Source organism: Salmo trutta, chromosome 22 (assembly GCF_901001165.1).
Source record: "Salmo trutta chromosome 22, fSalTru1.1, whole genome shotgun sequence".
Classification (NCBI taxonomy): Eukaryota; Metazoa; Chordata; class Actinopteri; order Salmoniformes; family Salmonidae; genus Salmo; species Salmo trutta.
This window is the reverse complement of record NC_042978.1, coordinates 51,470,025-51,497,178: the sequence shown is the minus strand read 5'-3', so window position 1 is coordinate 51,497,178 and position 27,154 is coordinate 51,470,025. Positions and strand designations below refer to the sequence as shown.

Genomic DNA, 27,154 nt, shown 5'->3' with positions numbered 1-27,154 from the left:
GTGTGTGTGTGTGTGTGTGTGTGTAGTGTGCGGCATCCTACTGTATGTTCAGTACACACACAGTTCCCTAGGAAAGTATTCACACCCCTTGACTTTTAACACATTTTGTTGTTGTTACAGCCTGAATTTAAAATGGATTCCATTGAGATTTTGTGTCACCTCATAATTTCAATGTGGAATTTTCAACAAAATATACAAAAGTTAAAGGCTGAAATCTCTTGAGTCAATAAATATTCAATCCCTTTATTATGGCAAGCCTAAATAAGTTCAGGAATAAAAATGTGCTTAACAAGTCACATAATAAGTTACATGGACTCACTCTGTGTGCAAAAATAGTGTTTAACATGATATTTGAATGACTACCTCATCTCTGTACCTCCACACATACAATTATCTGTAACGTCTCTCAGTCGAGCAGTGAATTTCACAACACAGATTCAACCACAAAGACCAGGGAGGTTTTCCAATGCTTCACAAAGAAGGGCTCCTATTGGTAGATGGGTAAAACAAAAAAAAAGCAGACATTGAATATCCCTTTGAGCATGGTGAAGTTATTAATTACACTTTGGATGGTGTATCAATACACCCAGTCACTTCAAAGATTTTTATTTATTTTTTATTTAACCTTTTATTTAACCTTTTATTTAACTACGCAAGTCAATTAAAACCTCTTAACCCCCTTTTTTTTCAATTGTCTCCTAAAATGACCCAAATCTGACTGCCTGTAGCTCAGGACCTGAAGCAAGGATATGCATATTCATGATACCATTTTGAAAGGAAACACTTTGAAGTTTGTGGAAATGTGAAATGAATGTAGGAGAATATAATACATTAGATTTAGTAAATGATAATATCGACAATGTACCATCATTGAAAATGCAAGAGAAATGGCATAATGTATTATTATAGCCCATGCACAATTTAGATTCTGGCCACTAGATGGCAGCAGTGTATGTGCAAAGTTTTAGAGTGATCCAGTGAAATTACATTTACATTTACGTCATTTAGCAGACGCTCTTATCCAGAGCATATCTATTCAAAATGTATCAAATGTGCCTAATTGTTTTATTCATACATTTTCAAGTTCATAACTGTGCACTCTCCTCAAACAATAGCATGGTATTCATTCACTGTAATAGCTACTGTAAATTGAACAGTGCAGGTAGATTAACAAGAATTTAAGCTTTCTGCCCATATCAGATATGTCTATGTCCTGGGATTTTTTTGTTTTGTTTCTTGCAACCTCATGCTAATCACATTAGCCTACGTTAGCTAAACCGTCCCGTGGAAGGGACACCGATCCCGAATAAGTTTTTTTAAGAACAAATTCTTATTTACAGTGACGGGTCAAACCCGGACGACGCTGGGCCAATTGTGCGCTGTCCCAATCACGGCCAGGTTGTGATACAGCCTGGATTCGAACCAGGAACAGTAGTGACGCTGTGCCTTAGACCTCTGAGCCACTCGAGAGTCCTGGTTACAGGAGCCCAGTCTTTCTGTATGAGCAAAGATGCAACCCTCCGCTAAATATTATCACACTGTCTTTAGTAAAGGTAAAGGCAAAGAAATATGATGTCAGAGCATCTCTAGTTGGTATCCTGATATGAGCTTGGCAGCCCTAAAGTGTTCTAGGTTAGAATATCTGTAGGCCTCACCTGCTGGGCTGCACGGGAGGGAAAAGTCAGGCCATGGGTGACCCCATTGAATCAGTGGCCACTTCTTCATTGTATGACTGAGTCACTGAGTCTTCTTTCACCATGGGATGACTGAGTCACTGATCCCTCGTTTCTTTTTCTCCAAATTTCCCCGTCCTCTCCGGGGTCTCCCTGAGGACCCTGTCCTGTTCAGTCTGACGCTGTCCTGTTCCTCACCATTATCTGGTGCTAGTTGTGTGCTACTCTGTCTGCTGTCTTCATCCCTACGTGGCCTGTTGATAAACACTGGATAAGAATCCGCTTCTGAGCTCTCGGACTCAGCGCTCCCAGCATTTTGCTGCTTTTGCTGGGGGTGGTTCCCTTCTCCACAGACCTCTATCCTGGGGGTGGTTCCCTTCTCCACAGACCTCTATCCTGGGGTGGTTCCCTTCTCCACAGTCCTCTATCCTGGGGTGGTTCCCTTCTCCAGACCTCTATCCTGGGGTGGTTCCCTTCGCCACAGACCTCTATCCTGGGGTGGTTCCCTTCTCCACAGTCCTCTATCCTGGGGTGGTTCCCTTCTCCAGACCTCTATCCTGGGGTGGTTCCCTTCGCCACAGACCTCTATCCTGGGGTGGTTCCCTTCTCCAGTCCTCTATCCTGGGGTGGTTCCCTTCTCCACAGACCTCTATCCTGGGGTGGTTCCCTTCTCCACAGTCCTCTATCCTGGGGTGGTTCCCTTCTCCACAGTCCTCTATCCTGGGGTGGTTCCCTTCTCCAGTCCTCTATCCTGGGGTGGTTCCCTTCTCCAGTCCTCTATCCTGGGGTGGTTCCCTTCTCCACAGTCCTCTATCCTGGGGTGGTTCCCTTCTCCAGTCCTCTATCCTGGGGTGGTTCCCTTCTCCACAGACCTCTATCCTGGGGTGGTTCCCTTCTCCACAGCCCTCTATCCTGGGGGTGGTTCCCTTCTCCACAGACCTCTATCCTGGGGTGGTTCCCTTCTCCACAGACCTCTATCCTGGGGTGGTTCCCTTCTCCAGTCCTCTATCCTGGGGTGGTTCCCTTCTCCACAGACCTCTATCCTGGGGTGGTTCCCTTCTCCACAGTCCTCTATCCTGGGGAGGTTCCCTTCTCCACAGACCTCTATCCTGGGGTGGTTCCCTTCTCCAGACCTCTATCCTGGGGTGGTTCCCTTCTCCACAGACCTCTATCCTGGGGGTGGTTCCCTTCTCCACAGTCCTCTATCCTGGGGTGGTTCCCTTCTCCAGTCCTCTATCCTGGGGTGGTTCCCTTCTCCACAGTCCTCTATCCTGGGGTGGTTCCCTTCTCCATAGTCCTCTATCCTGGGGTGGTTCCCTTCTCCACAGACCTCTATCCTGGGGTGGTTCCCTTCTCCATAGTCCTCTATCCTGGGGTGGTTCCCTTCTCCAGTCCTCTATCCTGGGGTGGTTCCCTTCTCCACAGACCTCTATCCTGGGGTGGTTCCCTTCTCCAGTCCTCTATCCTGGGGGTGGTTCCCTTCTCCACAGACCTCTATCCTGGGGTGGTTCCTTTCTCCACAGACCTCTATCCTGGGGTGGTTCCCTTCTCCACAGTCCTCTATCCTGGGGTGGTTCCCTTCTCCACAGACCTCTATCCTGGGGTGGTTCCCTTCTCCAGTCCTCTATCCTGGGGTGGTTCCCTTCTCCACAGACCTCTATCCTGGGGTGGTTCCCTTCTCCACAGTCCTCTATCCTGGGGTGGTTCCCTTCTCCACAGCCCTCTATCCTGGGGTGGTTCCCTTCTCCACAGACCTCTATCCTGGGGTGGTTCCCTTCTCCACAGACCTCTATCCTGGGGTGGTTCCCTTCTCCACAGTCCTCTATCCTGGGGTGGTTCCCTTCTCCACAGTCCTCTATTCTGGGGTGGTTCCCTTCTCCACAGACCTCTATCCTGGGGTGGTTCCCTTCTCCACAGACCTCTATCCTGGGGTGGTTCCCTTCTCCAGTCCTCTATCCTGGGGTGGTTCCCTTCTCCAGTCCTCTATCCTGGGGTGGTTCCCTTCTCCACAGTCCTCTATCCTGGGGTGGTTCCATTCTCCACAGCCCTCTATCCTGGGGTGGTTCCCTTCTCCAGTCCTCTATCCTGGGGTGGTTCCCTTCGCCACAGACCTCTATCCTGGGGTGGTTCCCTTCTCCACAGACCTCTATCCTGGGGTGGTTCCCTTCTCCACAGTCCTCTATCCTGGGGTGGTTCCCTTCTCCACAGTCCTCTATCCTGGGGTGGTTCCCTTCTCCAGTCCTCTATCCTGGGGTGGTTCCCTTCTCCACAGCCCTCTATCCTGGGGTGGTTCCCTTCTCCACAGTCCTCTATCCTGGGGTGGTTCCCTTCTCCATAGTCCTCTATCCTGGGGTGGTTCCCTTCTCCACAGTCCTCTATCCTGGGGTGGTTCCCTTCTCCAGTCCTCTATCCTGGGGTGGTTCCCTTCTCCAGTCCTCTATCCTGGGGTGGTTCCCTTCTCCAGTCCTCTATCCTGGGGTGGTTCCCTTCTCCAGTCCTCTATCCTGGGGTGGTTCCCTTCTCCAGTCCTCTATCCTGGGGTGGTTCCCTTCTCCATAGTCCTCTATCCTGGGGTGGTTCCCTTCTCCATAGTCCTCTATCCTGGGGTGGTTCCCTTCTCCACAGTCCTCTATCCTGGGGTGGTTCCCTTCTCCAGTCCTCTATCCTGGGGTGGTTCCCTTCTCCACAGCCCTCTATCCTGGGGTGGTTCCCTTCTCCAGTCCTCTATCCTGGGGTGGTTCCCTTCTCCAGTCCTCTATCCTGGGGTGGTTCCCTTCTCCACAGACCTCTATCCTGGGGTGGTTCCCTTCTCCACAGACCTCTATCCTGGGGTGGTTCCCTTCTCCACAGACCTCTATCCTGGGGTGGTTCCCTTCTCCACAGACCTCTATCCTGGGGTGGTTCCCTTCTCCACAGACCTCTATCCTGGGGTGGTTCCCTTCTCCACAGACCTCTATCCTGGGGTGGTTCCCTTCTACAGTCCTCTATCCTGGGGTGGTTCCCTTCTCCAGACCTCTATCCTGGGGTGGTTCCCTTCTCCAGTCCTCTATCCTGGGTTGGTTCCCTTCTCCACAGACCTCTATCCTGGGGTGGTTCCCTTCTCCACAGACCTCTATCCTGGGGTGGTTCCCTTCTACAGTCCTCTATCCTGGGGTGGTTCCCTTCTCCAGTCCTCTATCCTGGGGTGGTTCCCTTCTCCACAGTCCTCTATCCTGGGGTGGTTCCCTTCTCCACAGACCTCTATCCTGGGGTGGTTCCCTTCTCCACAGACCTCTATCCTGGGGGTGGTTCCCTTCTCCACAGACCTCTATCCTGGGGTGGTTCCCTTCTCCACAGTCCTCTATCCTGGGGTGGTTCCCTTCTCCAGTCCTCTATCCTGGGGTGGTTCCCTTCTCCAGTCCTCTATCCTGGGGTGGTTCCCTTCTCCACAGTCCTCTATGCTGGGGTGGTTCCCTTCTCCACAGACCTCTATCCTGGGGTGGTTCCCTTCTCCACAGACCTCTATCCTGGGGGTGGTTCCCTTCTCCACAGACCTCTATCCTGGGGTGGTTCCCTTCTCCACAGTCCTCTATCCTGGGGTGGTTCCCCTCTCCAGTCCTCTATCCTGGGGTGGTTCCCTTCTCCAGTCCACTATCCTGGGGTGGATCCCTTCTCCACAGTCCTCTATCCTGGGGTGGTTCCCTTCTCCAGTCCTCTATCCTGGGGTGGTTCCCTTCTCCACAGTCCTCTATCCTGGGGTGGTTCCCTTCTCCAGACCTCTATCCTGGGGTGGTTCCCTTCTCCACAGTCCTCTATGCTGGGGTGGTTCCCTTCTCCACAGTCCTCTATCCTGGGGTGGTTCCCTTCTCCAGTCCTCTATCCTGGGGTGGTTCCCTTCTCCAGTCCTCTATCCTGGGGTGGTTCCCTTTTCCACAGTCCTCTATCCTGGGGTGGTTCCCTTCTCCACAGACCTCTATCCTGGGGTGGTTCCCTTCTCCAGTCCTCTATCCTGGGGTGGTTCCCTTCTCCACAGACCTCTATCCTGGGGTGGTTCCCTTCTCCAGACCTCTATCCTGGGGTGGTTCCCTTCTCCACAGTCCTCTATCCTGGGGTGGTTCCCTTCTCCATAGTCCTCTATCCTGGGGTGGTTCCCTTCTCCAGTCCTCTATCCTGGGGTGGTTCCCTTCTCCACAGTCCTCTATCCTGGGGTGGTTCCCTTCTCCAGTCCTCTATCCTGGGGTGGTTCCCTTCTCCACAGACATCTATCCTGGGGTGGTTCCCTTCTCCACAGACCTCTATCCTGGGGTGGTTCCCTTCTCCAGTCCTCTATCCTGGGGTGGTTCCCTTCTCCACAGACCTCTATCCTGGGGTGGTTCCCTTCTCCAGTCCTCTATCCTGGGGTGGTTCCCTTCTCCACAGACCTCTATCCTGGGGTGGTTCCCTTCTCCACAGACCTCTATCCTGGGGTGGTTCCCTTCTCCACAGTCCTCTATCCTGGGGTGGTTCCCTTCTCCACAGACCTCTATCCTGGGGTGGTTCCCTTCTCCACAGACCTCTATCCTGGGGTGGTTCCCTTCTCCACAGACCTCTATCCTGGGGTGGTTCCCTTCTCCAGTCCTCTATCCTGGGGTGGTTCCCTTCTCCATAGTCCTCTATCCTGGGGTGGTTCCCTTCTCCACAGCCCTCTATCCTGGGGTGGTTCCCTTCTCCAGTCCTCTCTCCTGGGGTGGTTCCCTTCTCCACAGACCTCTATCCTGGGGTGGTTCCCTTCTCCACAGACCTCTATCCTGGGGTGGTTCCCTTCTCCACAGACCTCTATCCTGGGGTGGTTCCCTTCTCCACAGACCTCTATCCTGGGGTGGTTCCCTTCTCCACAGACCTCTATCCTGGGGTGGTTCCCTTCTCCACAGACCTCTATCCTGGGGTGGTTCCCTTCTCCACAGACCTCTATCCTGGGGTGGTTCCCTTCTCCAGTCCTCTATCCTGGGGGTGGTTCCCTTCTCCAGTCCTCTATCCTGGGGTGGTTCCCTTCTCCACAGACCTCTATCCTGGGGTGGTTCCCTTCTCCACAGTCCTCTATCCTGGGGTGGTTCCCTTCTCCACAGACCTCTATCCTGGGGGTGGTTCCCTTCTCCAGTCCTCTATCCTGGGGTGGTTCCCTTCTCCACAGTCCTCTATCCTGGGGTGGTTCCCTTCTCCAGTCCTCTATCCTGGGGTGGTTTCCTTCTCCAGTCCTCTATCCTGGGGTGGTTCCCTTCTCCACAGTCCTCTATCCTGGGGTGGTTCCCTTCTCCACAGCCCTCTATCCTGGGGTGGTTCCCTTCTCCACAGTCCTCTATCCTGGGGTGGTTCCCTTCTCCAGTCCTCTATCCTGGGGTGGTTCCCTTCTCCAGTCCTCTATCCTGGGGTGGTTCCCTTCTCCACAGTCCTCTATCCTGGGGTGGTTCCCTTCTCCACAGCCCTCTATCCTGGGGTGGTTCCCTTCTCCACAGCCCTCTATCCTGGGGTGGTTCCCTTCTCCACAGACCTCTATCCTGGGGTGGTTCCCTTCTCCACAGACCTCTATCCTGGGGTGGTTCCCTTCTCCACAGTCCTCTATCCTGGGGTGGTTCCCTTCTCCACAGACCTCTATCCTGGGGTGGTTCCCTTCTCCACAGTCCTCTATCCTGGGGTGGTTCCCTTCTCCACAGTCCTCTATCCTGGGGTGGTTCCCTTCTCCACAGACCTCTATCCTGGGGTGGTTCCCTTCTCCAGACCTCTAACCTGGGGTGGTTCCCTTCTCCATAGTCCTCTATCCTGGGGTGGTTCCCTTCTCCACAGACCTCTATCCTGGGGTGGTTCCCTTCTCCACAGACCTCTATCCTGGGGTGGTTCCCTTCTCCACAGACCTCTATCCTGGGGTGGTTCCCTTCTCCAGACCTCTATCCTGGGGTGGTTCCCTTCTCCACAGACCTCTATCCTGGGGTGGTTCCCTTCTCCACAGACCTCAACTCAGTGCTTGAACTGGTTCCTCAAAGGGTCGGGAATGACGTGACATGAGCATATTGCGATGCAGAATCCGGGTCTCTGCCTCTCGGGTTTGACCTCATAGACAGGCCTGTCATCACCTTTCCTCGGTCCTCCCAGTGTGATCTTAGCTTTCCCGGTCACCTACGCTCTGAGGTGTTCCTCACCAGTACACGGTCCCCCGGGACCAAAAACTAAATTGCTTCCGTTCGTGGTAGGCTTTGTCCTTTTCCTGTTTCTTACGGCGATGTCATAGGCTTCCGCCATCTGTTGCTATCACCTGTTAGCATAATCCTGGTACGATTTCTCCTGTTTCTTTAACTGTAACCCAAAGACAAGGTCAAAAGGTAGCAGTGGAGCCCTTCCGAATATAATAAAATACAGCGAGAACCCATTAGCATGACTGGTGGTGCAATGATATATTATATAGCAGTTGAGTTTAATAAAGGTTAAATAAAAAAACTAACTAAATAAAATATACTTGAATTACCTTGTTTAGGTTATCACCCCAGTCGAATGAACTTGTTTAGGTTATCACCTCAGTGGAATGACCTTGTTTAGGTTATCACCCCAGTTGTCACGACTGATTTGGACTGGCGGATAGGCGGAATCAAATGCAGGAGACAGAGGTGCTGGAGGTGAGTGTCTTTTAATACAACTGACACACACAAACGCCGAAAAGCACAGGGCGCTATACAAAGTTCACGTATTTTGAACTGCGCCCATAAAACACAAAATATAATTACAAGGCGCAAGGAGCGCAGCCGGTAACTCACTCGACAAAACTGTCGGTAACACAATGTAGACAATAAACAATCCCGCACAAAATCCCAACTGAAAACACACATTAAATAAGTCCCCACTAATGACATACACAAAACAGGTGCGGAACAGACAGACAAAACTAAACGACACAGAAACAATGATCGGTGGCAGCTAATAGGCCGGCGACGACGACCGCCGAGCGCCGCCCGACCGAGGAGGGGCGCCACTCTCGTTGGAACCTGTGACACCAGTGGAATGTCCTTGTTTAGGTTATCACCCCCAGTCGAATGACCTTGTTTAGGTTATCACCCCAGTCGAATGAACTTGTTTAGGTTATCACCCCAGTGGAATGACCTTGTTTAGGTTATCACCCCCAGTCGAATGACCTTGTTTAGGTTATCACCCCCAGTCGAATGTCCTTGTTTAGGTTATCACCCCTGTAGAATGTCCTTGTTTAGGTTATCACCCCAGTGGAATGACCTTGTTTAGGTTATCACCCCCAGTCGAATGTCCTTGTTTAGGTTATCACCCCTGTAGAATGTCCTTGTTTAGGTTATCACCCCAGTGGAATGTCCTTGTTTAGGTAATCACCCCAGTGGAATGACCTTGTTTAGGTTATCACCCCCAGTCGAATGTCCTTGTTTAGGTTATCACCCCTGTAGAATGTCCTTGTTTAGGTTATCACCCCAGTGGAATGTCCTTGTTTAGGTAATCACCCCAGTGGAATGTCCTTGTTTAGGTTATCACCCCCAGTCGAATGTCCTTGTTTAGGTTATCACCCCAGTGGAATGTCCTTGTTTAGGTTATCACCCCAGTGGAATGTCCTTGTTTAGGTTATCACCCCCAGTCGAATGTCCTTGTTTAGGTTATCACCCCAGTGGAATGTCCTTGTTTAGGTTATCACCCCCAGTCGAATGTCCTTGTTTAGGTTATCACCCCAGTTGGCCTTTTTCTCTTCATCTAGTGTGCATCATAGACAATAGTATAAGGTAAAATCTCTCCACTGGATTCCCCCTGTGGATGATATGGAGAGTTTCTGGAATTGGCTATTCCTTACGGCGCTGAATAAATGCTTTTCAAACTCTCTTTCCTGGTCGTGATGGATTTTTTTACACCAAAGCCAAACATTGGGGAAAAAGTCTTCATAAAAGCTTTTTTTTTGCTGTGGTTTTTCCTGACTTGTTCCTGGTGGGGGTAGGCTTGTGTACATGTTGTAATCTAAAATAACTCTGGATAAGAGTTAAAATGACGTAAATGTAAATGGAATCAAAAAAGTGTTAAACCATTCAAAATATATTTTAGATTCTTCAAAGTAGCTACCCCTTGCCTTGATGACAGCTTTGCACACTGTTGGCATTCTCTCAACCAGCTTCACTTGGAATGCTTTTCCAACAGTCTTGAAGGAGTGCCCACATATGCTGAGCACTTGTTGGCTGCTTTTCCTTCACTCTGCGGTCCAACTCATCCCAAACCCTCTCAACTGGGTTGAGGTTGGGGGATTGTGGAGGCCAGGTCATCTGATGCAGCACTCCATCACTCTCATTCTTGGTCAAATAGCCCTTACACATCCTGGAGGTGTGTTGGAGTATGCCACGGGCGCACTGCAACACTCAGACATCATTTACAAACCAAACGTGTGTTTAGCGAGTCCGCCATATCAGAAGCATTCGGGATGACCAGGGATGTTTTCTTGATAAGTGATTAAATTGGAACATTTTCCTGTCTTGTTGTAATGCTTTCGTTAGAAGAAGTATGGGAGTCAGGCGCAGGACACAGGGATGAGTGCAAACAAAAACGTGTAGTACTCAAAACCATAATAAAACTTCTTCCACAGCAAAAATAACAGGGTTTGGAGAAACACCTCCAACTACCACAAAACAGGAAACAATCACGGACAAGACACACAGGGAAACCAGAGGGTTAAATAATGAACAGAATCAGGGAATATGAAACAGGTGTGTATAATTAAGACAAAACAAAACGAACAGGGCAACATAGATCGGTGGTAACTAGTAAGCCGGTGACGTCGACCGCCGAACGCCGCCCGAACAAGGAGAGGGGCCGACTTCGTGACACTTGTTAATAACCATTCAAAATGTAACGAGTACTTTTAGGTGTCGGGGAAAATGTATGGAGTAAAAAATACATTATTTTCTTTAGGAATGTAGTGAAGTAAAAGTTGGCAAAAATATAAATGGTAAAGTATAGATACCCCAAAAAACTATTTAAATAGTACTTTCAAGTATTTTTACTTTCATGTACTTTACTCCACTGGCACTGATGGCCTTATTGTGACTGTGAATATCCGAGTTATACAGTCATTCTGTTTTGCCTGAACACTAAGTGTTTCTTTTACCGTCTCAGGTGTTTGTTTCTCTGTACAGTACATTCTTCCATACGGAGGAGAACATGACAGAAAGTCTGAGTCAGTGTTTACCTTTCCAGGACGAAACTTCAGTGTGAGATTGAAGACAGACAGCTCCGCCAACCACCAATGACTGGTGGCATTCAGTCTTGCTGTAGTTAGTTAGTATATACTGTATGTCAAGGGGTTGTTATCACTGTACACTGTCACAGAGGGAGCATACAATTAGTCACTGCCCATTTGAGGGCCAAGAATTCTAGTTTCCCCGAGCGAAGGTGATAGTTTCTCTCTGCTTGTGTCAGGGTGAGGAGACATATCCAATGATTGTCAGTTTGACACTTTATCGTCGGTATAACACTCCTCACAATCTCTCCACGGAGGAGTCAACGTGCAAGATAAAAAGGCTCCTGGAAATCTGGGGTAAGCAAGGACATGTGGATTAATCAATACACTCACCAAGTGTTCTAATGTTCTCTGGTGAGCATCCTCCCATCTACCTTTCTGGAGGAGCCTTTCCAAACTGCGTAGCTATCTTGGTCCTTCGCTTCCCGGATGTTGGGGTCTCCAACTTCACTGCTAGTAAGTCATAGAGACATTTAGCATGTTGTGAGAAGTTCTGTTCCCTTGTAGTACCCTAGAAACCCCAGGAGTTGCCTCAGCTCTCTCGCGTTTGTTGGTGAACTGTTTACCAGTTCTTGCTCTGCTGCAATTTCTTTAACATCAATTCTGAAACCCTCAGCCAAAATTATTTATCTGAATTAACGTACAGATTCTATCTCTTATACCCTCTAGACTTTCCTGCATGCTTCGCTGGAAGACTTTCCTCCATGCTTCGCTGGAAGATTTTCCTCCATGCTTCGCTGGAAGATTTTCCTCCATGCTTTGCTGGAAGACTTTCCTCCATGCTTCGCTGGAAGACTTTCCTCCATGCTTCGCTGGAAGACTTTCCTCCATGCTTCGCTGGAAGAGTTTCCTCCATGCTTTGCTAATAAGCCAATGGGAATTCTGTTCCATTCATATAAGGCCCAAGGAGTGCTGAAGACAGTGTATTTTCTGGACTCCATCTGCCACAAAGTCTTCGTGGTATGCCTTTCCTTGGTCTAGAACTGTAAACCATGAGTTTCCTCCAAAACCAACAAGTATTTCCGGAATACGGGGTATGGGATTGCCTGTCTAGAACAGTGGTCTTGTTCAATCCCCTGTAATCAACGCAAAGTCTTAAATTCCCATCCTTTTTCCATACACAGACCAGAGGGGATGCGTATGATGAACTTGTTCAGGAGCCCCTGGAGGTGGTTTTTCACTTCAGCACACCATTGTATCTCTTTGCCACTGGTATGTTCATAGTTAATGTTTCTCCATTTTGAGATTTCCAATGCATCCTATGTTCATGTCATCTTTGGCAAAAATTCCTCTCTGAACATCTGTTTGACTAATGCTTGTTGTTCTTGGTCCTGTATATATCCACAGGTGGGTCCCACAACTCTGTGTGACTGGTGTCCTCTGACACCGCCTAGTATACGTCCTGGATTGCAGGGAGCTCGGCCCCAGTGATGTACTGGGCCTTGCACGCTACCCTCTGTAGCGCCTTATGGCGCTACAAGGATGCTGAGTAGTAGCCATACTAGGTGATGATGCAACCGGTCAGGATGCTCTCGAATGGTGTAGAATTTTTTGAGGATCTGGGGACCCATGCCAAATCATGTTGAGGGAGATGTTGTTCTGAAACCACACTGCCAGGTCTCGGTCCTCCTCTCTATAGGCTGTCTCATCATTGGGAGTACAGGAGTGGACTAAGCACGCACCCCTGAGAGGCTCCCGTGTTGAGGATAAGCATGACAGATCTGTTGTTGCGTACCCTTACCATCTGGGGGGCGGCCCGTCATGAAGTCCAGGATCCAGTTGCAGAGGGACGTGTTTATTCCCAGGGTCCTTGGCTTAGTGATGAGCTTTGCTGGAAATATGGTGTTGAACGATAAACTGTAGTCAATGAACAGCATTTTCACAGGTGTTCCTTTAGTCCAGGTGGTAAAGGGCAGTGTGGAACGTGATTGAGATTGCCTCATCAGTGGATCTGTTAGGGCGGTATGTGAATTGGAGTTTAGGGTTTCCGGTGATGATACGGTTGATGTGAGGCATGACTAACCTTAAAAAGCACTTCATGGCTACCGACGTGAGTGTTACAGGGTGGTAGTCATTTAGACAGGTTATCTTCGCTTTCTTAGCTCCTGGGACTATGGTGGTCTGCTAGAAACCTGTTGGTATTACAGATCAGGGAGAGGTTGCGCCGACCACACTTGCCAGTTGGTCCTCGCATGCTCTGAGTACACATTCTGGTAATCCGTCTGGCCCCACAGCCTTGTGAATGTTGACCTGTTTATAGGCCTTGCTCACATCAGCTATGGAGAGTGTGATCACACAGTCGTCCGGAACAGCTGGTGCTCTTATGCATACTTCAGTGTTGCTTGCGTCAAAGCGAGCATAAAAGGCATTTAGCTCATCTGGTAGGCTCGCGTCAGTGGGCAGCTCGCGGCTGGGTTTCCTTTGTAGTCCGTAATAGTTTGCAAGCCCTGCCACCTCCAACGAGCGTCAGAGCCGGTGTAGTAGGATTCAATCTTGGTCCTGTATTGACGCTTTGCCTGTTTGATGGTTCGTCTGAGGACATCGTGGGATCTCTTATAAGCGTCCGGATTAGTGTCCCGCTCCTTGAAAGCGGCAACTCTAGCCTTTAGCTTGGTGCAGATGTTGCCTACAATCCATGGCTTCTGGTTGGGATATGTACGTACGGTCACTGTGGGGACGATGTTGTCGATGCACTTATTGATGAAGCCAGTGACTGAGGTGGTATACTCCTCAATGCCATTGGATGAATCCTGGAACATATTCCAGTCTGTGATAGCAAAACAGTCCTGTAGCGTAGCATCCACGTCATCTGACCACTTCCGTATTGAGCGAGTCACTGGTACTTCCTGCTTTAGTTTTTGCTTGTAAGCAGGAATCAGGAGGATAGAATTATGGTCAGATTTTCTAAATGGAGGGCGAGGGAGAGCTTAGTATGTGTGTCTGCATGTGGAGTAAAGGTGGTCTCAAATGTTTTTTTTCATCTGGTTGCACATAACATGCTGGTAGAATTGAGGTAAAACGGTTTTAAGTTTGCCTGCATTAAAGTCCCCGGCCACCAGGAGCGCTGCTTCTGGATGAGCATTTTCTTGTTTTCTTATGGCCATATACAGCTCGTTGAGTGCGGTCTTAGTGCCAGCGTCGGTTTGTGGTGGTAAATAGACGGCTACAAAAAATATAGATAAACTCTTGGTAGATCGTGTGGTCTACAGCTTATCATGAGTTACTCTACCTCAGGCGAGCAATACCTCGAGACTTCTTTAATATTAGACATCGTGCACCAGCTGTTATTGACAAATAGACACACACCCCCACCCCCCGTCTCACCAGATGTATCTATTCTGTCCTGCCAATGCATGGAAAACCCAGCCAACTGTATATAATCCGTGTTGTCGTTCCGCCACGACTCTGTGAAACATAAGATATTACAGTTTTTTAATATCCCGTTGGTTGGACAGTCTCAAACGGAGCTCATCCAGTTTATTCTCCAGTGATTGCACGTTGGACAATAGAACGGATGGTAGAGGCGGGTTACCCACCACTGGCCGGACAAATTCTCACTAGGCACCCTGATCTGCGCCCCCTGTATCTCTTTCTTTTCTTCATGCGAATGACGGGGATTTGGGCCTTGTCCGGGAGCAACATTATCTCCTTAGCGTCAGACTCATTAAAGAAAAACTCTTCTTCCAGTTCGAGGTGAGTAATCGTTGTTCTGATAATCATTACCTCTTTTCAGTCATAAGAGACGGTACTGTAGCATCAAACATTATGTACAAAATAAGTTACAAACAATGCGAAAAAAAAAACACACAAAATAGCACAATCGGTTAGGAGCCATCCCCCTCCCAGTGCCATAAAATCCTGGACTTTAGCATGTGTTCGCTTTCATTACCCTGGGAAATTTGCATTTTTCTCAAGCAACATCTCGTCACTGGTGTTAATATTGTGGAGCTGCCCGTTATCATTTGTTAATCCAGTAACAATGGCTTGCTGGCTGTTGACTAACACAGTCCTGATTGGGCATGAGGCTGATAAATCAAATCAAATGTATTTATATAGCCCTTCTTACATTAGCTGATATCTCAAAGTGCTGTACAGAAACCCAGCCTAAAACCCCAAACAGCAAGCAATGCAGGTGTAGAAGCACGGTGGCTAGGAAAAACTCCCTAGAAAGGCCAGAACCTAGGAAGAAACCTAGAGAGGAACCAGGCTATGAGGGGTGGCCAGTCCTCTTCTGGCTGTGCCGGGTGGAGATTATAACAGCACATGGCTGATAACACTGTCTTAGGTCAAAGACCTAGGAAGTCCAAGGCAGACTCTCCCGGCTCTTGTGTTGCCTTAGCCAGTTAATAAGTGGTGTCCTTTTCTGCATAACATATCCTCTTTCTAAATGTAACCTTTATTTAAACTAGGCAAGTCAGTTAAGAACAAATTCTTATTTACAATGACGGCCTCCCCCGGCCAAACCCGGACGACGCTGGGCCAATTGTGCACCGCCCTTATGGGACTCCTAATCATGGCCGGTTGTGACACAGCCTGGAATCGAACCAGGGTCTGTAGTGACGCCTCTAGCACTGAGAGCGTCAGAGCCTTAGACCGCTGCACCACTTGGGAGGCCTCTTGAATTAGCCTTAGTGTGTAGAGTGTCAGTTCTGTTCCTCCAGATTAACTCCTCATCTTAAACCCTGTGCTCACAACTCTGATTACCGCCTCTATGATTTATAATCATAATCACTGTATCCTATTCTCAGTCCATTTTCAGTCTGATGATCTCGGCTGCTAAGCCTGAGTTTATCTTTCTGATTCTGATCTCCTATCTGTCCATGAATGTTAATAAAGTCTTTATGACTCGGCATACTCACTCCACTCTCTCCCTGTGGTGTGTGCCTTTCTGGAGCTGGACCCATTTTTTTCAATTCAGTTGAAATAGCCAAGCCATTCCCTATCACTCCATTTAAATCCTCATTCTCACAGTGATCTTCAATCAGTTTACACTGCAATGTGCGATGGCTATTTTATTTGACTTAAGAGTCATCTACACCTCCTATTCTACAAAGTACTGTAAATTAACGTCAGTTAAAGTCCTTTAACCCTTGTGTAGTCTTAACATTCTGTATACTCCCCTTGTCCAAAGGGTAAAAAAAAATGACCCGCCTTCACTAAACCCCTAAAATAAAGCAGCTTAATTTAATTTTAAAGCCCAAATCTCTTTTGCATGAAGAAACAGGCTGTCATTCATCACAAACTTTGTGAATATCTGAGGTTTCTCCTCCTCTCAATGCAGAAAGACTGCATTTAATCAGTGGACAACACTCATTTTTATTATAACACATAATTGTTATAATTGTTTTCTTTACTAAAGTAGAGGTTTATTATTATTATTATTGCTAAAGGTATTGCATAGGTGTAAACCTTTTTTTTTTAGCAAGAGATAGCACTTGTATAGCCTATGAAAGTAGCAGACATGAGCAGAAAGTAGTTTTGAATGCATTCTATTGAAGGGAAACAATAACAGTCTTGAACTTTTTTTGGCAACATAGTCATTTATTCTTATATACTGTACAATGAAGAATTCAAAAACAAAATACTAGTCTTCTCCCATTTTTTTAACCATTGCCACCACCCACAAGGTGTATAAACAACAACAATAAATAGGGATAAAATAAGATAATAGATACAAAACAAAAATGTGAAGAACATAAATCAATCAACTCTAATTAGCACATGTAGGTTCTCTGACTGTCCACTAGGGGGTGTCTATCTCAAGTGTGTGCGCATTGACTTTGCAGATGTATTTCTCACATGTGCAGCACATAGTATTTGTTTTACAGTCCTTCTTTGGTGGGCAGAATTAGCATTTCCTCCTCTTGCTTGCCCCAGCTGCAGCCTGGGGCAGGTTGGATTAGGACAAGATTCAGCCCCCCTGAACAGCTTTCACAAGCGCTGCAGAGGCTGCTATGCGGGGGAGTTGCTCCCTTCTTTGAATGTGTGGGGTTACAAGAGCCTTTCCCAGCTGCTCCAGGAACACCCTCTTGTTCCGCTTATCAGGCATCCAGGTAGGGTTGATCTTGTTCCATATCACAAAGGCATTGTATGAGGACACATCAATGATGTTATGGAAGATGACCAGGGGCCAGCGGGGCAGTCATCCTCCTGCAGCTGTAAGTTCCAATCACCTTGTCCAGGTTGTCCACGTCTCCTTTGTTGTGGTTGTTGTCCAGGATGATGGCTGGCTTCCTGTCCTTATGATCACTGATCTCAGCCGTTTTGTGCAGTGTGCTCAGGAGGACCATATTCTTGTTCCTCTTTGGGAGGTACGAAACTAGAGTGGTGGTGAAGGCAAACTTTGATGAGAAGGCCTCTCTCCCCCTTGTTGCGAGGAGTGCAGGGGGGAGTTCAGGCTTGTTCTTTCTAACTGTGCCAACCATGGTGATCTTCCTCTTCAGGAGCTGCTGGCTGAGTTCAATCAGTAGCACACGGTCTCAATTTCTCATTCTGTGTGTGTGTTTTTTGTGGTGTGTAAATCAGTTTATGTGTATTATCTGGTGTGTGTTAGTGTATTATCTGGTGTGTGTTAGTGTATTATCTGGTGTGTATTAGTGTATTATCTGGTGTGTATTAGTGTATTATCTGGTGTGTATTAGTGTATTATCTGGTGTGTATTAGTGTATTATCTGGTGTGTATTAGTGCATTATCTGGTGTGTGTTAGTGTATTATCTGGTGTGTATTATCTGGTGTGGGTTAGTGTATTATCTGGTGTGGGTTAGTGTATTATCTGGTGTGTGTGTTGTTGTTTAAATTAGGTCTAATCTGATCCTGTGTGTTTGAATCAGTAATCTGGCCTGGCTGGTAAACTGCCACACCACCGCTACACATCAGGCTGTGGACCACAGCCCCTCACAACAACAGCCCTGTCACATCAGGCCCTGTCTGTTTTTACATGTCTAATCCGTACGACGTTTGTGGATCTGTTATTTTGACATGACCCTGAAGAAACTGATTGATATAGATACAGTACATTTCACTAATTGAAGGATACATTTTCATGCAGAAGGAAGTTATGACAGGATATGCAAGAAAATCCAATCACTCAGCTTGTCCTTCCCTCAGCAGCAGACACCAGAGCTGCAGTTCTCTGACTGTCCACTAGGAGGTGTCTATCTCATACACCAGAGCAGCAGTTCTCTGACTGTCCACTAGGAGGTGTCTATCTCAGATACCAGAGCTGCAGTTCTCTGACTGTCCACTAGGAGGTGTCTATCTCAGATACCAGAGCTGCAGTTCTCTGACTGTCCACTAGGAGGTGTCTATCTCAGATACCAGAGCTGCAGTTCTCTGACTGTCCACTAGGAGGTGTCTATCTCAGATACCAGAGCTGCAGTTCTCTGACTGTCCACTAGGAGGTGTCTATCTCAGATACCAGAGCTGCAGTTCTCTGACTGTCCACTAGGAGGTGTCTATCTCAGATACCAGAGCTGCAGTTCTCTGACTGTCCACTAGGAGGTGTCTATCTCAGATACCAGAGCTGCAGTTCTCTGACTGTCCACTAGGAGGTGTCTATGTTCTTCTGCAGAGAATCATCCTCTTCTCCTCTACTGTATGGTGTCTCCACAGAACCGATTCTTCCTGAGATAAACACAGTCATTTTACAATGTCTTTTTGCCCTTTTAATATCATTAAGATACCGGTATTATTATCCCAATCAAATTGATATTAGAAAAAATGGGGATTACTGCTAATAAAGTCCTTCTCATCCTTCGCGATGACCTGAGTTTAATGTCACTAAAAGCTCAGTGAGTGTCTTAATGAAAATGCCATTTTCTTTTCTGCCGTTATGTTGAATAAGCATAAAGCCAATCAGAGACAGAGTGTGTATTCTCTTGTCCTTTGTCCTTCATCGTCCTGTGCTCTTCAATCACAGTAATCGTCTGAGTCCCAATTGGCCCCTTATTCCCTATATAGTGTGCACTACTTTTGGCCAGAGCCCATAGGGTAGAAAACGACTCTTGTCAAAAATAGTGCACTATGTAGGAGACAGGATGCTAACTAGGACGCTAGGGAGCATCCACAGCCACCATGATGAGTGTCTGTGAGGGAGTGATAGTGAACAATAGCTCCAGGTTAAAACATTACTATACAGACAAACATTACTATACAGACAATCACTGTCAAACATTACTATACAGACAGACACTACTATACAGACAATCACTGTCAAACATTACTATACAGACAATCACTGTCAAACATTACTATGCAGACAGACACTACTACACAGACAATCACCGTCAAACATTACTGTACAGACAATCACCGTCAAACATTACTGTACAGACAAACATTACTATACAGACAGTCACCGTCAAACATTACTGTACAGACAATCACCGTCAGACATTACTATACAGACAAACATTACTATACAGACAGTCACCGTCAAACATGACTATACAGACAAACATTACTATACAGACAGTCACCGTCAAACATTACTATACAGACAAACATTACTATGCAGACAGTCACCGTCAAACATTACTGTACAGACAATCACCGTCAAACATTACTATACAGACAGTCACCGTCAAACATTACTATGCAGACAGTCACCGTCAAACATTACTGTACAGACAAACACCGTCAAACATTACTGTACAGACAAACATTACTATACAGACAATCACCGTCAAACATTACTGTACAGACAGTCACCGTCAAACATTACTGTACAGACAAACACCGTCAAACATTACTGTACAGACAAACATTACTATACAGACAGTTACCGTCAAACATTACTATACAGACAATCACCGTCAACATGTCCTTCAACAGAACTCCTGTATAGTCCACTAAAGATTCACCAGACCTATTTTTTCTCTCCTCAGATTGTTTTTAATTGTAAGGCTGCCTCATTAGCAGTTAAATCCATTGTGACTCGTATTAAATAACACAAGTCTTATTTTTAAGGAGAGGTTCTTTCAGATGCCTCAGTGAAAAACACAACTACTGTACTGGGGTTTACAATGCAATGTGCGATGGTTCACAGCAGTCATTTAGAGAATATTTTTTCATCTAAAGCTTAGAGACAGAGGTGACATCTTGTTCCCCATAGGGCCCTGCTCTAACGTAGTATGCTATGTACATTTTAATAATTTAGCAGATACTCTTATCCAGAGCCACTTACAGTTAGTTCATTCATCTAGCAGATACTCTTATCTAGAGCCACTTACAGTTAGTTTGTTCATCTTCAGATAGCTAGGTGGGACAACCACATATTACAGTAGTTAGTATATTCAGATAGCTAGGTGGGACAACCACATATTACAGTAGTTAGTATATTCAGATAGCTAGGTGGACAACCACATATTACAGTAGTTAGTATATTCAGATAGCTAGGTGGGACAACCACATATTACAGTAGTTAGTATATTCAGATAGCTAGGTGGGACGACCACATATTACAGTAGTTAGTATATTCAGATAGCTAGGTGGGACAACCACATATTACAGTAGTTAGTATATTCAGATAGCTAGGTGGACAACCACATATTACAGTAGTTAGTATATTCAGATAGCTAGGTGGGACAACCACATATTACAGTAGTTAGTATATTCAGATAGCTAGGTGGGACGACCACATATTACAGTAGTTAGTATATTCAGATAGCTAGGTGGACAACCACATATTACAGTAGTTAGTATATTCAGATAGCTAGGTGGACAACCTCATATTACAGTAGTTAGTATATTCAGATAGCTAGGTGGACAACCACATATTACAGTAGTTAGTATATTCAGATAGCTAGGTGGACAACCACATATTACAGTAGTTAGTATATTCAGATAGCTAGGTGGGACGACCACATATTACAGTAGTTAGTATATTCAGATAGCTAGGTGGGACAACCACATATTACAGTAGTTAGTATATTCAGATAGCTAGGTGGACAACCACATATTACAGTAGTTAGTATATTCAGATAGCTAGGTGGACGACCACATATTACAGTAGTTAGTATATTCAGATAGCTAGGTGGACAACCACATATTACAGTAGTTAGTATATTCAGATAGCTAGGTGGGACGACCACATATTACAGTAGTTAGTATATTCAGATAGCTAGGTGGGAAAAACACATATTACAGTAGTTAGTATATTCAGATAGCTAGGTGGGAAAAACACATATTACAGTAGTTAGTATATTCAGATAGCTAGGTGAGAAATCCCTCTATGCCCTCCGACGAACCATCAAACAGGCAAAACATCAATACAGGACTAAGATTGAATCCTCCACACCGGCTCTGACGCTCGTCGTATGAGGCAGGGCTTGAAAACTATTACAGACTACAAAGGGAAACCCAGCCGCGAGCTACCCAGTGACGTGAGTTTATCAGTTGTGTTTTGACAAGGTAGGGGTGGTATACAGAAGACAGCCCTATATGGTAAAAGACCAAGTCCATATTATAGCAAGAACAGCTCAAATAAGCAAAGGGAAATGACAGTCCATCGTTACGTTAACACATGAAAGTCAGTCAATGCAGAACATTTAAAGAACTTTTAAAGTTTCTTCAAGTGCAGTTTCAAAAACCATCAAGCTATGATGAAACTGACTCTCATGAGGACTGCCACAGGAAAGGAAGACCCAGAGTTACCTCTGCTGCAGAGGATAAGTTCATTAGAGTTACCAGCCTCAGATTGCAGCCCAAATAAATGCTTCACAGAGTTCAAGTAACAGACACATCTCACCATCAACTGTTCAGAGGAGACTGCGTGAATCAGGCCTTCATGGTCGAATTGCTGCAAAGAAACCACTACTAGGATACCAATTATAAGAGACTTGATTGGGCCAAGAAACACGAGCAATGGACGTTAGACTGGTGGAAATCTGTCATTTGGTCTGATGAGTCAAAATGTCAGATTTTTGGTTCCAACTGCAGTGTCTGTGAGATGCAGAGTAGGTGAACGGATGATCTCCGAATGTGTGGATCCCACCGTGAAGCATGGAGGAGGAGGAGGTGGGATGACTGTGATTCATTTAGAATTCAAGGCACACTTAACCAGCATGGCTACCACAGCATTCTGCAACGATACGCCATCCCATCCGGTTTGCGCTTAGTGGGACCATCATGTTTTTCAACAGGACAATGACCCAACACACCTCCAGGCTGTGTAAGGGCTATTTGACCAAGAAGGAGAGTGATGGAGTGCTGCATCAGATGACCTGGCCTCCACAATCCCCAAACCTCAATCCAAATGAGATGGTTTGGGATGAGTTGGACCACAGAGTGAAGTAAAAGCAGCCAACAAGTGCTCACTATATGAGGGAACTCCTTCAAGACTGTTGGAAAAGCATTCCTCATGAAGCTGGTTGAGAGAATGCCAAGATGTCATCAAGGCAAAGGGTGGCTACTAAGAAGAATCTAAAATATAAAATATATTTTGATTTGCTTAACACTTTTTTTTTGGTTAATACATGATTCCATATGTGTTATTTCATAGTTTTGATGTCTTCACTATTATTCTACAATGTAGAAAATAGTAAAAATAAAGAAAAAAACCCTTGAATGAGTAGGTGTGTCCAAACTTTAGACTGGTACTGTACATTGACCATGGTATTCAATGACGTAGCATTTATTATAATGAAATAAAGATGCGTTTGAGCGGTCGGGGCAGAGTGCTGCCTGATCACCCCTCTACGCTGATCCTATTTAATAATGGAGGCATCACAGCAGAGGACACTGGGTAACGTATACCTGCTACGTGTAGGCCGTCATTGTAAATAAGAATTTGTTCTTAAACTGACTTGCCCTAGTAAAATAAAGGGAAATGGGGAGTCCTAGTCAATTGTACAACTGAATGCATTAAAGGTTAAATACAATAAAACATTTACCTTATCCTAACTTCCAAATGAAATCAAATGGCAGTATATTCCCTATGTAATGCACCCTCATCCCTATGTAATGCACCCTATTCCCTATGTAATGCACCATATTCCCTTTATAATGCACCCTCATCCCTATGTAATGCACCCTATTTCTTATGTAATGCACCATATTCCCTATGTAATGCACCCTATTGCTTATGTAATGCACCATATTCCCTTTGTAATGCACCCTATTCCCTATGTAATGCACCATATTCCCTTTATAATGCACTCTCATCCCTATGTAATGCACCATATTCCTTATGTAATGCACCATATTCCCTATGTAATGCACCCTATTCCTTATGTAATGCACCATATTCCCTTTGTAATGCACCCTATTCCCTATGTAATGCACCATATTCCCTATGTAATGCACCCTATTCCCTATGTAATGCACCATATTCCCTTTGTAATGCACCCTATTCCCTATGTAATGCACCCTATTCCCTTTGTAATGCACCATATTCCCTATGTAATGCACCCTATTCCCTATGTAATGCACCATATTCCCTATGTAATGCACCCTGTTCCCTATGTAATGCACCATATTCCCTATGTAATGCACCCTATTCCCTATGTAATGCACCCTATTCCCTATGTAATGCACCCTATTCCCTATGTAATGCACCCTATTCCCTATGTAATGCACCCTATTCCCTATGTAATGCACCCTCACCTCTATGTAATGCACCATATTCCCTATGTAATGCACCCTATTCCCTATGTAATGCACCCTATTCCCTATGTAATGCACCATATTCCATTTATAATGCACCCTATTCCCTATGTAATGCACCCTATTCCCTATGTAATGCACCATATTCCCTATGTAATGCACCATATTCCCTATGTAATGCACCATATTCCCTATGTAATGCACCCTATTCCCTATGTAATGCACCATATTCCCTATGTAATGCACCATATTCCCTATGTAATGCACCATATTCCCTTTATAATGCACCCTATTCCCTATGTAATGCACCATATTCCCTATGTAATGCACCATATTCCCTATGTAATGCACCATATTCCCTATGTAATGCACCCTATTCCCTATGTAATGCACCATATTCCCTATGTAATGCACCATATTCCCTATGTAATGCACCATATTCCCTATGTAATGCACCATGTTCCCTTTGTAATGCACCCTATTCCCTATGTAGTGTGCTACTTTTGGCTATACTTCTGCTCTTCTAAACCACAAAAGATACAATCCGATTCTAATTACTGTATAGGTTCTTAACCCTCTTCTCCAGGTAAGGTCAAAGATCAATATAACGCCAAGGCAGAAACACACTGGCTTTAAATCTCATTTCCCATCTATAAATAGTTACAACACGTGGTTTGTTATTTGTTTATGAATCTTTAAAGGGGAAATCCGTAGTTGAAACAATAACAAAGCGGTTTTACTACTCTTAAATTCATAAACAGAGTTACGGATGCAAGGACTGACCATCCATGATCTGTAAATGATAGTTTTTACATGGGTGATGGGTGAATATCGTTACATGGGTGTATGTCATTACATGGGTGAAGGTCGTTACATGGGTGGATATCGTTATATGGGTGTATATCGTTACATGCGTGTAAGTCATTACATGGGTGAATATCATTACATGGGTGAATATCGTTACATGGGTGAATATCGTTACATGGGTGTATATCGTTGCATGGGTGTATATCATTACATGGGTGTATATCATTACATGGGTGTATATCGTTGCATGGGTGTATATCATTACATGGGTGAATATCGTTACATGGGTGAATATAGTTGCATGGGTGTATATCATTACATGGGTGAATATCATTACATGGGTGTATATCATTACATGGGTGTATATCATTACATGGGTGTATATGATTACACATGGGTGTATATGATTACACATGGGTGTATATCGTTTACATGGGTGTATATCGTTTACATGGGTGTATATCGTTACATGCGTGTATATCATTACATGGGTGTATATCATTACACATGGGTGTATATCGTTACATGGGTGAATATCGTTACATGGGTGTATATCGTTTACATGGGTGTATATCGTTTACATGGGTGTATATCGTTACATGCGTGTATATCGTTACATGGGTGTATATCATTACATGGGTGTATATCGTTACATGGGTGTATGTCGTTACATGGGTGTATGTCGTTACATGGGTGTATATCATTACATGGGTGTATATCATTACATGGGTGAATGTTGTTTACATGGGTGTATATTGTTTACATGGGTGTATATCGTTACATGGGTGAATATCGTTACATGGGTGAATATCGTTACATGGGTGTATATCGTTTACATGGGTGTATATTGTTTACATGGGTGTATATCGTTACATGGGTGTATGTCGTTGCATGGGTGAATATCGTTACATGGGTGAATATCGTTACATTGGAGTATAACATTGTAAAGTCCATGGAGAATAAGAACACCTCCCCCCAACTGCCCACTGCACTGAGGATAGGAAACTCTGTCACCACCGATAAGCCCACTATAATTGAGAATTTCAATAAGAATTTTTCTACGGCTGGCCATGCTTTCCACCTAACTACCCCTACTGCATTCAACAGCACTGCACCCCCCACAGCTACTCGCCCAAGCCTCCCCCATTTCTCCTTCTCCCAAATCCATTCAGCTGATGTTCTGAAAGAGCTGCAAAACCTGGACCCCTACAAATCAGCTGGGCTTGACAATCTGGACCCTTTCTTTCTAAAATTATCTGCCGAAATTATTGCAACCCCTATTACTAGCCTGTTCAACCTCTCTTTCGTGTCGTCTGAGATTCCCATAGATTGGAAAGCAGCTGCTGTCATCCCCCTCTTCAAAGGAGGTGACACTCTTGACCCAAATTGCTACAGACCTATATCCATCCTACCCTGCCTTTCTAAGGTCTTCGAAAGCCAAGTCAACAAACAGATTACCGACCATTTCGAATCCCACCGCACCCTCTCCGCTATGCAATCTGGTTTCAGAGCTGGTCATGGGTGCACCTCAGCCACGCTCAAGGTCCTAAACGACATCGTAACCGCCATCGATAAGAAACAATACTGTGCTGCCGTATTCATTGACCCGGCCAAAGCTTTTGACTCTGTTAATCACCACATCCTCATCGGCAGACTCAGTAGCCTTGGTTTCTCAAACGATTGCGTCGCCTGGTTCACCAACTACTTCTCTGACAGAGTTCAGTGTGTCAAATCGGAGGGCCTACTGTCTGGACCTCTGGCAGTCTCTATGGGGGTACCACAGGGTTCAATTCTTGGGCCAACTCTTTTCTCTGTATACATAAATGATGTCGCTCTTGCTGCTGGTGAATCTCTGATCCACCTCTACGCAGACGACACCATTCTGTATACTTCTGGCCCTTCTTTGGACACTGTGTTAACAACCCTCCAGACGAGCTTCAATGCCATTCAACTCTCCTTCCGTGGTCTCCAACTGCTCCTAAACACAAGTAAAACTAAATGCATGCTCTTCAACCGATCGCTGCCTGCACCTGCCCGCCTGTCCAGCATCACTTCTCTGGACGGTTCTAACTTAGAATATGTGGACAGCTACAAATACCTAGGTGTCTGGTTAGACTGTAAACTCTCCTTCCAGATTCACATCAATCATCTCCAATCCAAAGTGAAATCTAGAATTGGCTTCCTATTTCGCAACAAAGCATCCTTCACTCATGCTGACAAACATACCCTCGTAAAACTGACCATCCTACCAATCCTCGACTTCGGCGATGTCATTTACAAAATAGCCTCCAATACCCTACTCAACAAGCTGGATGCAGTCTATCACAGTGCCATACGTTCTGTCACCAAAGCCCCATATACTACCCACCACTGCGACCTGTACGCTCTCGTTGGCTGGCCTTCGCTTCATAATCGTTGCCAAACACATTGGCTCCAGGTCATCTACAAGACCCTGCTAGGTAAAGTCCCTCCTTATCTCCGCTCACTGGTCACCATAGCAGCACCCACCTGTAGCACGCGCTCCAGCAGGTATATATCTCTGGTCACCCCTAAAGCCAACTCCTCCTTTGGTCGTCTCTCCTTCCAGTTCTCAGCTGCCAATGACTGGAACGAACTACAAAAATCTCTGAAACTGGAAACACTTATCTCCCTCACTAGCTTTAAGCACCAGCTGTCAGAGCAGCTCACAGATCACTGCACCTGTACATAGCCCATCTATAATTTAGCCCAAACTACTACCTCTTCCCCTACTGTATTTATTTATTTTATTTATTTTGCTCCTTTGCACCATATTATTTATATTTTAACTTTGAACTTTCTTCAAACTACAAA

At 45.8% G+C, this 27,154-nt stretch overlaps 1 protein-coding gene across 1 annotated transcript in view; it reads left to right on the top strand.

Moving 5' to 3' along the window:
* The window catches only part of oca2 (oculocutaneous albinism II), a 172,973-nt gene that overhangs the window by 41,823 nt on the left and 103,996 nt on the right, over window positions 1-27,154 (top strand). The window lies entirely within an intron of this gene.